Here is a 12422-nt window from a genome sequence, read left to right as displayed (position 1 = left end):
TGGTAGGATTCTTGCGTTTGCCTTTCGTCATCTTTTGCTTTTTGGTGTTAGATGTTCTTAGTGTCTCTCGCTAGAGTTTGTCCTGTCCCTGTTGCCCTGCAAGTCCCCTGGGACTCGTGGGGCCTGTTCCTCCAAGCTGGCTGCTCCTGTCTTAGAAACTCACCAGAGAGGAAATGGCGGCTCTCACCCGAGTCTCTAGCTTAAGGCGTTCCCTGGAGGTAGGCCCTCCACTTGCATGGAAGGGGCAGAGAAGGATGCTGTTCCTCCTCTGTCACTCTGAAGCTAAGAGGATCCTGTCCCTGCTGCCCTGCGGCTCCCCTGGGAGTCTTGGGGCCTGTGCCTCCCGGCTGGCTGCTCTGGTCTCAGAACCTCACCCAAGAGAAAATGGCCTTTTGGCAGATCTTGAAAGAACGATTCTCAACTTCATATGGAAAAGCAAAAACCCTAGAATAGCCAAAACAATCCTGAACAATAAAAGAGGAATCACCATCCCTGGCCTCATGCTATATACAGAGCAAACATGATAAAAACTGCATTGTACAGTTCTGTATTGACACAGAAATAAACAAGTTAATCAATAGAACTGAATTAAAGATACAAAAATAAACTCATACACACAGGGACACGTCATTATTTTACAAAGAATCCAAAACCATACAATGGAAAAAAGAAAACGTCTTTAACAAATGGTGGTAGTCAAACTGGAGGTCTTCACGTAGAAGAAAGCAAGTTTCTTTTCTCTATTTATTATCCTGCACAAAACTCAAGTCCAAGTGTTTCAAGGACCTCAGTATAAAAGTGGATGCACTAAATCTCAAAGAAGAGAAAGTGGGGAATAGCCTTGAATACATTGGTATGCACTGAGAAAAAAAGAGTGTGGGGGGGTAATGCACATGGTAACAGTTTGATTGGGAGCATATCGGTGCTCTTCTGCTATGGTCCTAAAAAAAAGAGTGTTTAAGGAATTTTAGTCCTGGAAAGAATCCTTTAAGTGGGGAGTTACCCGTGTTGTATTAAGGAAAGCAGGGGGAAGAGTTGGGAATTTATCTGCTTCAGGTAGCTAAGGAAGAAAATACCATATTAATTACGTATCTGGAATAGGCAGTAACAGCTTGCCTGTAAAAAGAAACTGACTTAAGTAGATAGTATTATTTTATTAATTTAAAGATTAAATAATGGTTATTAATATACTTGGTTTGGCCTGTGTGGAGTAGATTAAATATGATTTTTTTTGAAGTTGAAAAGAACTTTTAAAGAAATTGAAAAATTTAGAACAATTTTGGGTTAAAAAGCACTAATATTGTTTCAGGTGTTCCTGCTAGAGGGAAGAACGAGCATTTAAACAAGGAAGCATGAAAAATTTGGGGTTAAGGGTTTCAGGTGTATTGTTTCCACTTCTCTGCAGCAAGAGCTCATCCATTATCCACCTAGCTGGAGGGGGAGGAGCCTGCTCGGCAGTCACCGCTGCTGGCCATTTGCTCTAGCAGGAAGGTTCCCCCCTCACCCCAACCCCCAACCCACCCCTGCTATGTGGGGGTACTGCTATAAGGTGGGGTGTGCTGCTTTTTATAAACCCTAAACGTAGAGCAGAAAGAGAAGTACAGAAGCGCGGTGGTACCATACCAGCAGGGATGGGGTCAGCAGGGCGGGGACCAGCAGGGCCGGGGTGGGTGTGGGGATCAGAGCCTTTGTTAATGGCGGATTGCACTGTCTGGTTATATACCAGGTCAGTGAAGTAGCTCCACCCAAAAACAAAAGTGGGAAGAAGACAGAGGGTCTGACTTCAGAGTGAGAAGGCCTGGATCCTTTGAGCTAGTGCCAAAAGACGATGAGCCATGGGCCAGGGGCTTCTCATGGTCTTTGTTTAATCTGGAGTTCCGTTGTGGGTTTGCATAAGCTGCTAACTGCGGTATCCATCAGCTGGGTAGGTCCATATTGTGGCACCAGATGTGGTTCTGCTTTTCGCTTTGCCACTGAGGTGTTGGATTGCTGCCTAGACGCCGCCTGGGGAAGCGAAACACAGGGGAGCTGGTCTACATTTCATCCGCTGGGGTGCTGGGCTTGAGGGACACCGACATGCCCCTTAGGGAAGATGAAACGCAGCCTAAGATAGAGGCCCCAGCCCTTGTTTCTCCAGGTGAGAAAGATCAGGGGCTGGGATGGAGCCTGTGGGTCTTTTGAGCACCCAGGCGCCACTGGGAACCTGGAAGAGTTTACAACAGGGGTGGGGGTGAGCCCAAGGTAGGGGAACCTGGCTTAGCTAAACTCAGGGAGAGGCCTTCTATGGGAGACTTAAACTCGACTTTGTATGACAAAGGCTTCCCCCAACAGTGGTCCTTGGTGAGGGAGACAGTCCTTGTCTGTCCAAACTGTTTACTCATAGCAGATGAAGATGCACACAATTTACGCATAGTGAACCATAGATTAAATACCTTTTACAAGAAGGAGTGCCTAGGAAGGGGAGCTTATTGGCTAAACCCTATACCTCATTAGCATGAAGTACTCTGGGTTTCTATGCTACATGACCAGTTGTCGTGGTCCTCTTAGTGGGTTGGCATGGTCACATGCTCCAGGGCGCAAACCTGATCAGGAGTAATTTTAAACATCTACCATTCTAATTATGAGAATTGCCAGGGTCCCTTAATCTGCTCAAACTTACCAGTTCTTTTGTCTGATGGCACTGTACACTGCCCCACATAGTGATACAACATCTTAATCCCAGCACTCAGGAGACAGAGGCATATAGCTTTCAGAGTGCTAATTATTCAGTCCGGCTGAGTGAATGAGTTGAGAGACAGTGCAGGGAGTTTGGTTAGTAGCAATTCAGTTCAGAAGCAGTTTTTACAGGGATACTTTTACATAGACAGGTTATAGAGACAAGAAACTAGACACAAATGAAGACAGAACAAGCCAAAGAATGAGGAGGAGCCAGAAGGTTAGAACAAATTACCAGTTAGTTCAAGGCCAAAGAGAACAATTCAGTGAGAAGCTGAGAGAAGCCAGTTTGAATCAGTCATCTTGGAGAGGAATTTGAGTCGGACCAGCTAAATTGAATCAACCAGCCAACATTCAGAAAGGCTTAGAAAGGGTGAGCTTATTCAGCAGTAAGTCTCAAAAACTGAAAACACTCTAGGCCTGGATTAGATTGTACAAAAGCTAGAAACTTCCAGAACTAGGCCTGGGTTAGCAGACAGAGGAAGTAAGCCTTTGAAATGAAATCACATCAGGCAAATAAAAGTTACCCTTACAGCAAACAGTAGGTCACATGGAGCATTTCAGCTAACCCCCTTTTATAAGACAATCTGTTTCGTTTTTCAATGTTAGTTTAAAAAAGTAATAGAGTAAAGAAAGTTATTCTTCTATCAATCTGGCTAGAGTTAGAAGTCATTTCAGAACTTCAAAAACCCTAAGATAAAATGGTAATGAGAAAAATATACCCCAAAAGTCTTTCACCTAAACATTTTTGCTGCCTTCTTATAACAACTCAAGACTACACTTAGGACCATAATCTCAATATTGTTTCCAGACACTGAGTTGGCATATGCAATAATGGAATTCTCTTTAATTTCCAACAAACAAGACTTCCATGATCACATGTGCATGCAATCATCTGCCTATGAGTCCCTGGCTTTACCAGCAATGCCTTCAACACATTGTCTTTTTTTCCTATTAGAAGCATCCTTTTAGTTTCTTTTACAGAAGTAGTGACCCATAGCTTACCAAAAGATATTCCTTAAGAATAGCATTAATAGAGCAGGGTGATGGTGCTTCTGCCTTTAATCTCAGCACTGGGGAAGCAGAGGCAGGTGGATCTCTGAGTTCAAGACCAGCTTGGTCTACAGAATGAGTTTTAGGACAGACAGGAATACACAGAGAAATTTTTAAAGAGAAATTCCCTTAAAAGGGAAAAAAGAAAGAAAAAAGAATATCTTGATAAATTTGTTTATTAAATAGATAAAAACATAAAATGCATCTTTCTTGTGTGTCTTTTGTAATGAGACGAACAGAAAAATATGTAAAGATCCACTACAGTTAAAGTAACCCAAAAAGTCTAAAACTTAGCTATATTGGACACAACTTAGAAAAACATCATTATGATGCATTTAGAAATATGAAAATTAAAAGTTACTATTCTACATCTTTGAGAAAATGTTTTGTCAATTCAAGTGCAAATGCATGTGTTAATAATCAATAGCTATAGATTCTCTATATTACTAAGAAACCTTCAGTTTTAAATTCATGCACTAATTTAAATGATATATTTAATTTAAACAAATATCATATTATTTAAACTTTTGATTGCTAATATATAGGTTTTGATAAAAACAACAAGAACAACAAAAACAAACACAAAACAAACAAACAAACAAACAAAAACAAGATTTCTCCATGTAGCTCTGGCTGTACTGGAACTCACTTTGTAGACCAGGCTGGCCTCAAACTCACAGAGATCTACCTGCTTTTACCTCTTGAGCACTGGGATTAAAGGTGTGTGTCACCACCCCTGGAAGATTTGATACTTCAAATAAGAATAATGTTAGTAAGATATGAGGAGAAAAAAGGAAAAAGAAAAAGTGAGAAAATATAAAGACCAATTGTGGACAGATAAAAAGAAAAGGTGAGAAGATGAGAAGCCTGTGAGTAAAGTAGCTCGAGAGGAGAGAATGTTTGGGCTTGAGAGGCTGAGAAGCAGCAGGTCCAGTGTGCCGGACGGACAGCTGGTAACATGAGCGACAATCGCGAGCACAGCAGTTTTGAAAGCTATCGCTTCAACCGCTCTCCGGCTCGGTGTTCACAGTCACCGACTGCATCTTCACATTGAATGAGTCTGAGACCCCTCACAATGGATAGGCTGAAATCATACCATCTGTCCCTAACGCACCTTCATTTCAAGCTGTACCCAACATGTCCATGGACCTCACATCTATGGACTCAGTCAGTTGTGAATTTAATCGTTAGAAAAATTCCAGACAGTTCCAAAATGAAAATTTTGGATCTGCTACACACCAAGTTCTTTACAACTGAGTAGTGTGGCGATGTGTAGTGTGTCCTGCTGTGGTCATCTGCCATTTTCACAGATCTGCATTTGCTTTGCCTCCTTATGTGTGCACCCTTGGGTTCGCTTCTCATGCAAGCATCTTTTATTTATGCCTGTGATGAGTATGTCTGTACTAACCGTATATATAACCTTTCCTTCTCATATTCCCTAAACAACAGCATAGCGTCAGTCTACATGGTACTGATATTATATTATAGTTTATAAATAACCTAGAGATTATTTAAGTTATATAAGAAATGTATTCAAGATATATATACGATTATGCCATTTTATATGACATACTTGAAAATCTAAGAACTGAGCTATTTCAGGGCTCCTAGAATCAATCCCTCATGAATTCCAAATGATGGCTATACATCTGAATTGCTGCTTTCAAGATTTTCTACCAAAGTAATTCTCTGTAGTCATCTACTAGCATGTTGTAGCAAATTCTTTCTTTTTTCCATAAGCAAAGACAAGAAATAGCATCTAACAATTATGTTGCTATCATCTTCAGAGTACAGGCATCAAAATATTTTAATAGGATTACCTCAAATTTGAAAGCTTCTATAGGTAAAGGCAAAGTCCATATAGGATGAACAAATATGGAGCTAAGTATGGCACTCAATTAGAGTACTTGCCTACCATTCACAAAGTCAGGGATTTATTTGTGAGTAAATTTAAACAAAAAATTGAAAAATATATAGTAAGAATGACATTGATGAAAGAATTGAATCGAAGGCCCAAACATAAATCCACACACATATGGGCACTTAATTTTTGATTAAAAAAAAAAAACCAGAAGTATACACTGGAAAAAGAAAGTGCCTTCAACAAATAGTGTTTGTCCAACTGAACGTCGATATGTAGAAGAACGCAAATAGATCTATGTATATCACCCTACAAGAACTCAAGTCCAAGTGGATCAAAGACCCCAATGTAAAAACCAGACATAGCAAACCTGATTTAAAAGGAAGTGGAAAATATCCTTGAACTGTTTAGCATGGGAAAAGAACTTCCCATGAAGTGAACAGAACACCCTTAACACAGGTATTATAAGATCAACAACTAATAAATGGGACCTCATGAAACTGGAAAGTTGATATAAGACAAAGGACACTGTTAATTAGACAAAGAAGAACCCTACAAAATGGGAAAACACTTTTACCAACTCTATAACCAATAGAGAACTAATATTCAACTACATAAAGAGCTCATGAAACTAGATATCAAAAACCAAATAATCTAATTTAAAAATGGGGTACAGATCTAAATAGAGACCTCCCAACAGAGGAATCTCAAATGAGAAACACTTAGAGAAATGTTCAGTGTCCTTAGCCATTAGGAAAATGAAAATAAAAATTACTCTTTGAGATTTCATTTACACCAGTCAGAATGGCTAAAATCAATAATACAATTGGTAGCTCATGCTGGTAAGAATTTGAAGCAAGGGGAACACTCCTACATTGCTGGTGGGAATGTAATCTTGTACATTTCTACCATAGAAATCAGTATAGACAGCAAGGAATCGATCTACCTCAAGGCCCAGATATATCACTCTTGGGCATATACTCCAAGGAAATTCCTTCATACAACAAGAACACTTGCTCAGCCATGTTCATTGTGGCTTTATTCATGCTAGACAGAAACTAGAAACAAACTAGAGGTCCCTCAACAGAAGAATGCATAAACAAAGCATACATTTATACAATAAAAGTATTTCTCAGTTGTTAAAAAAATTACATCAAAAAATTTGCAGGCAAATGTCATGGAACTAGAAAAAAAAAATCATCCTGAGTGAGGTAATCCAGACCCAAAGACAAATATGGTATGTATTCACTTATAAGGGAATGTTAACTCTTAAGTAAATGACAACCAAGATACACTCTATAGACCCAGAGAGGCTAGGTAAAGAGGAAAGATCTAAGGAGACATAGGGATCTCCCTAGGAGGGCTAATAGAACAGATTTTAAAGATGGACTGGAGGCAGGTAGAGATAGGAGGAAGGATCAGGTTGGAGGAAGACAGGGTAGAGAGAGAGAGTCTGGGGATGGCTAAAACTAGAGGGGCTACAGTGGAAACTTCCTAGAATCTATGACCGTGACCCTAATGAGGACTCCTAGCAATGAGGGATATGCAGTCTCTTGTAGCCAGACAAGTCTTCCAGTGGTGGAACTAGGTTGCATTCAATTGTATTGTTGGCTAAGGGATCCTTGGAAATCCCCCAAATAACCCAGGCTGTTGCTCTCTACCAACTGACAGAGAGGCCTCATTGCTGAGGTCAATACCCACACAACTCATTGAACATGGAGAAGTCAAGCTGGTACTTACATGGAGCCTTTACCCCTGTATTCTAGTCTCTTAGGTATGGGATGATACTCTCTGTAGGCTACTGAAAGAGAACTGTGGACACAAACCCAATTACAAAACCTTGGACCTATATTCTTTCTTGCCTGAACATTGTGCTAGGGCAATGGTGGCTCAGAACTTGTAGGAGTAGCCCATCAATGTTTACCTTAACCTAAGGCCTACTCTATGAGAAGGAACCCATACCTGGCACTGCTTGGGTAACCAAGAACTAGACACTGGAGATCCCAGAGACCAAGGTAAAACCAAATATCACTGTTCTAAAAAATAAAAAAAAATCAATAAAATGATTCTTCTGATACTCTGCTATATACACTGATCTATGTCTATCCATCAGCACAGAGGCTTCCTCCAGCAGCGGATGGGAACAGATGCAGAGGCCTCCAGCCAGATATCATGCTGGGAGCTGAGAGAGAGAGATCTCCATCAAATTCCTGCTGTCAGAGCTCAGAGAATTCTGTGAAAGAGGAGGCAGAAATATTGTAAGAGCCAGAATGGGTGGAGGACCCCAGGAATGGCCTAAGCAATGCTCATATGAACTCACAGAATGTTGTGGGAAATAACAAGAAATGCACCATCCTGCACTATACCCAGCTACTCCCTGCCCCTCTAGGCCAGCCCCAGGTGGCATTCTTCCCAGCTCCTTCACCTGCCTCAGAACCATTTCTATCTTCTGAGCCATCTACCCCTGTAGCTAGTTGTCACAAATCCCTTTAACCCAGTATATCAAAACTGTAGAATCTTATAAGTTAATCGGTCAGATTTATATATCAACAAATTCTCAATTCTCAAGATGCCCACACAATAATTTCAGAGCCAATTGATAATGATACAAGCTGCCCACCTAGATGAGACAAGTTATCCCAATTATTCTATCTTTTTATGATACTAATAACTACCTGTGGCTATTTAAAGCCATGTGGAATCTGGATCATCTTACTCTTCCTCCATCTTCCTTCCTTCTTTCTACCTGTCCCGTCTCTGTCTCTGAAACTCTTAGTTCCACCTCCCTTTTCCCTGTCCAATCAGAGGTTTATTGTTGTATTTATATTTAAATTAATTGGGGGAAAAATTCTGCTACAACAGAGACTGAAGAGGCAAGCACAGGGACTACACAGGTTTGAACCAGCTTGGTATTTTTACAGGACTCCTGACTGTGAGAACAAGTCAGTGACTGACTCCTCTGCCTTCCTGTTGGGTTATTGTGCCCAACTTCAATATGATAGTTTTTGCTCCATTTTATTACATGTGATTCTGTCCTATTTGGTGGTTATCTCTTAGAAGCCTGTTCTTTTCTAATGAGAGAGAAAAAGGAAGTGGATCCAGAAGAGAGAGGATGTCGGTAGGTACTGGGAGAAGTAGAGAGAGGGAAAACTATAATTAGAATATATTGTATGATAAAATGTAGTGTTAGAAAAGAATCTATTTTCTTTTCTTTCTTTTTTGATAGAGTTTCACTGTGTATCCCTGTGTGTCCTGAAGAATCGATTTTCGGTAAAAGAAAAATAAAATAAATAAAAACTTCTTAATTAATTGTCCCATATTTCACTCAAGTACAATTCCCCTTATTCACCTTGGACATTATTTCCAGAAATTCTTTCAAAAATAATAATGATAAAACTTCCCAGTCATATTCCCTGAAATATCTTTAGTATTAGCTGGATAGTGGGGGCACACGCCTTTAGTCCCAACATTCAGGAGGCAGAGGCAGGTGGATCTCTGAGTCTGAGGCCAGCTTGTTCTACAGAATGAGTTCCAGGAAAGCAAGTGCTACGTAGAGAAACACTCTCTCAAAAAAACAAAACAAGCCGGGCGGTGGTGGCGCAGCCCTATAATCCCAGCACTTGGGAGGCAGAAGCAGGCAGATTTCTGAGTTCGAGGCCAGCCTAGTCTACAGAATGAGTTCCAGGACAGCCAGGGCTACACAGAGAAACCCTGTCTCAGAAAAACAAAAACAAAAAAACAAAAAATAAAAAACAAAAAACAAAAAAACCCAACAACAACAAAACAAAGCAAACCTGTAGATAGATAGATAGATAGATAGATAGATAGATAGATAGATAGATAGATAGACAGACAAATAGATAGATAGACAGACAAATAGATGGATGATAGGGCCTTTTGACTTTTACTCGGTGTACAGAGTAAGACTTTAGGGGCAAAAGTTTCTTTTCTCTGCTTTGCTTTGCTTTCTCTACCTCCTTTCATCTTGAATCCCTAATTCCAAAGATAATAGTACTTTTTTGTATAAAATTACAAAACTAGTAGCCCCACAGTTATAAAATATGTGACAAGAAGAACAAAACAGTGGGTTTCATCATAGTGACAGAGTGGTCGGACATGTTAAACTAGGTCAGAGGCTCTGGTCATGCAATCAGAAGCATTGAGCTAAGTATCCTAGACTCCTTAACTTATAGACTTGCTGAAAAAAAAATTTAATTTTTTTCCAACTCTAACTCCTAGGTACCACTCAAATATGCTCTTCCCATATGAACATGGTACAAGAGGGGGGTACATATGAATATGGTATAAGAGGGGGGTACATATGAATATGGTAGAAGAGGGGAGGTACATGTGAATACGGTACAAGACGGGAGGCACATTAAGGGCTTTTAAGATCCACACCAGACTCTGCACAGAATTTTTTTTTTTTTGAGCTCGGTGTGGTTTCCCTGTGGCCAGTTTATTTTCTCACACATTGTAGGAGCGATACTTTGTGGGTCCGAAGAGCTTATCTACTGCCATCTTTTCCCTCTTGTAAAATTAAAACTTGGGTTGCTTTCTCTAAACCCTATATTTTCCTGGCTATGGCTTTTGTATTTTGTGTGATCCCTGTCCAGCTTCCATATAAGCAGATCTTCCACACAGAGTCTGCTGTTTCACAGATAGTCACCTCTGAAGATAGAAACAGAAGCACATTGGTTTTAGAAGTTCTTATTTCTAATTCAGAATTTAGCTGCTTCGTAAGAAATATCTTATTTCTACCAGAAAACTGCCAACAATATTTAGCTTGGTTCAGTCCAAGTTGGATAGGGAATCCCAGTCTGTCATAACTGGTATTCACCCAAGCTTCTATTCAAAGGGTGAAGAACATATGCATGCTATCAAATCATTAGCTCATGACTGTCATCAGTTCCAAGTGTGTGCTGGACATGCCCTTAGCCTGAGAACAAAGTAAAAAAGCCAACAGTTACCAGGATGCTGAGAAAAGGGCGTTAAGTTAGATTGTGGTAAAATTGCGATTTAACCATCTCTACAAGCAAGGTTTTTTAAAAGTTGAAAAAAATTTGGCCTGATGTCCAAGTTTGACGCTATGCTCCTTTATCACATTAAGAAGTTTTAATATGCATCTATAAATCCACCAGTTTTCCAGAAGGTTTTAATGTCTCTATCAGTCTGGTGACAGGAAAACAATCTCAGAAAGTTCATGGTGACCATGAGGTGTAGCTAAAAAGATGAGCCACAGTAGTTCCTCTTATCTCTGTAAAAGAAACTTTGTCTTCCATCTTTACAATAAATAAATAAATAAATAAAAGGAATGACGAGTACCAGGAGGAGGGGGAGGACCAGGAGGACGGGGAGGACCAGGAGGAGGAGGAGGAGGAGGACCACAGATTTTCCTTCTTCCCAACTATTTATTTCTAGTGGAACCATAAATAAAAGAAGGAGCTCTTCTGAGATTTTTTCCCATTAATGTAGAGCCACATAAGCCTGGAAATGGAAAGCTTTGTTTTGCATCTGCTTTGTTATCCTTGCTAATATACACTATGTCACTTAGAATGGGTGTTCTATTTCTTTGAGACTGAGTAAAAGTCCGAAGTACACAATAAACTGTGAGTCATGTGACCATCCAGGGTCAGAGCACCTCAGACTGCCCAGTGACAGGTGTGGTCATTGATTTAAACAGTTTGGTTCCTTTTCTTTAAGCTTAGTTAGGAAAGCCAAGGATCATTTTCTAGGGAAAAGAAAACTGACTTAGTAACCACAGGCAAGAATCCACAGTGCAGAACAAAGCAGCCACAGACAATCATCCTGAGAGCCGAAGGGCCCTCATCCAGGAGTTAACCACACATGCAGATTCCATGACTGTTGTTTTCAGTGACTGCTCAGGGGGCTTCTGTCTTCCTGTTTGAACCTGAATGACTAGGATTATGATATGCCAGGCCTCCCTTTTGATGGTGAGGGTTGGATGAAAGGGTGAGAAAAGTCGAATCACAAGGCCTCAGACCAAGATGCCCAAGGAGCTTCAGTAGAGAATCTTACCTCAAAAATTCTCAATAAAATTCTTGCAAACTGAATCCAAGAACACATCAAAATGATCATCCATCATGATCAAGTAGGCTTCATCCCAGGGATTCAGGGATGGTTCAATATACGGAAATCCATCAACGTAATTCACTATATAAACAAACTCAAAGAAAAAAATCATATGATCATCTCATTAGATGCTGAGAAAGCATTTGACAAAATCCAGCGTACCTTCGTGATAAAAGTCTTGGAAAGACAGAAATTCAAGGCCCATACCTAAACATAGTAAAAGCAGTATACAGCAAACTAGTAGCCAACATCACACTAAATGGAGAGAAACTTGAAGCAATCCCACTAAAATCAGGGACTAGACAAGGCTGCCCACTCTCTCCCTACCTATTCAATATTGCACTTGAAGTCCTAGCCAGAGCAATCAGACAACAAAAATAGATCAAAGGGACAAGAATCAGAAAGGAAGAAGTCAAATTGTCACTATTTGCTGATGATATGATAGTATACTTAAGTGACCCCAAAAATTCCAACAGAGAGCTTCTAAACCTGATAAACAATTTCAGCAAAGTAGCTGGATATAAAATTAACTCAAGCAAATCAGAGGCCTTCCTATACACAAAGGATTAACAGGCAGAAAAAGAAATTAGGGAAACAACACCCTTCATAATAGTCACAAATAATGGTCACATATACCTTGGTATGGCTCTAACTAAGCAAGTAAAAGATCTGTTTGACAAGAACTTCAAGTCTCTGAAGA

This window comes from Mastomys coucha, unplaced genomic scaffold, assembly GCF_008632895.1.
Source record: "Mastomys coucha isolate ucsf_1 unplaced genomic scaffold, UCSF_Mcou_1 pScaffold9, whole genome shotgun sequence".
Taxonomy (NCBI): domain Eukaryota; kingdom Metazoa; phylum Chordata; class Mammalia; order Rodentia; family Muridae; genus Mastomys; species Mastomys coucha.
The sequence above is the reverse complement of the archived record's forward strand: the minus strand, read 5'-3'. Positions refer to the sequence as shown.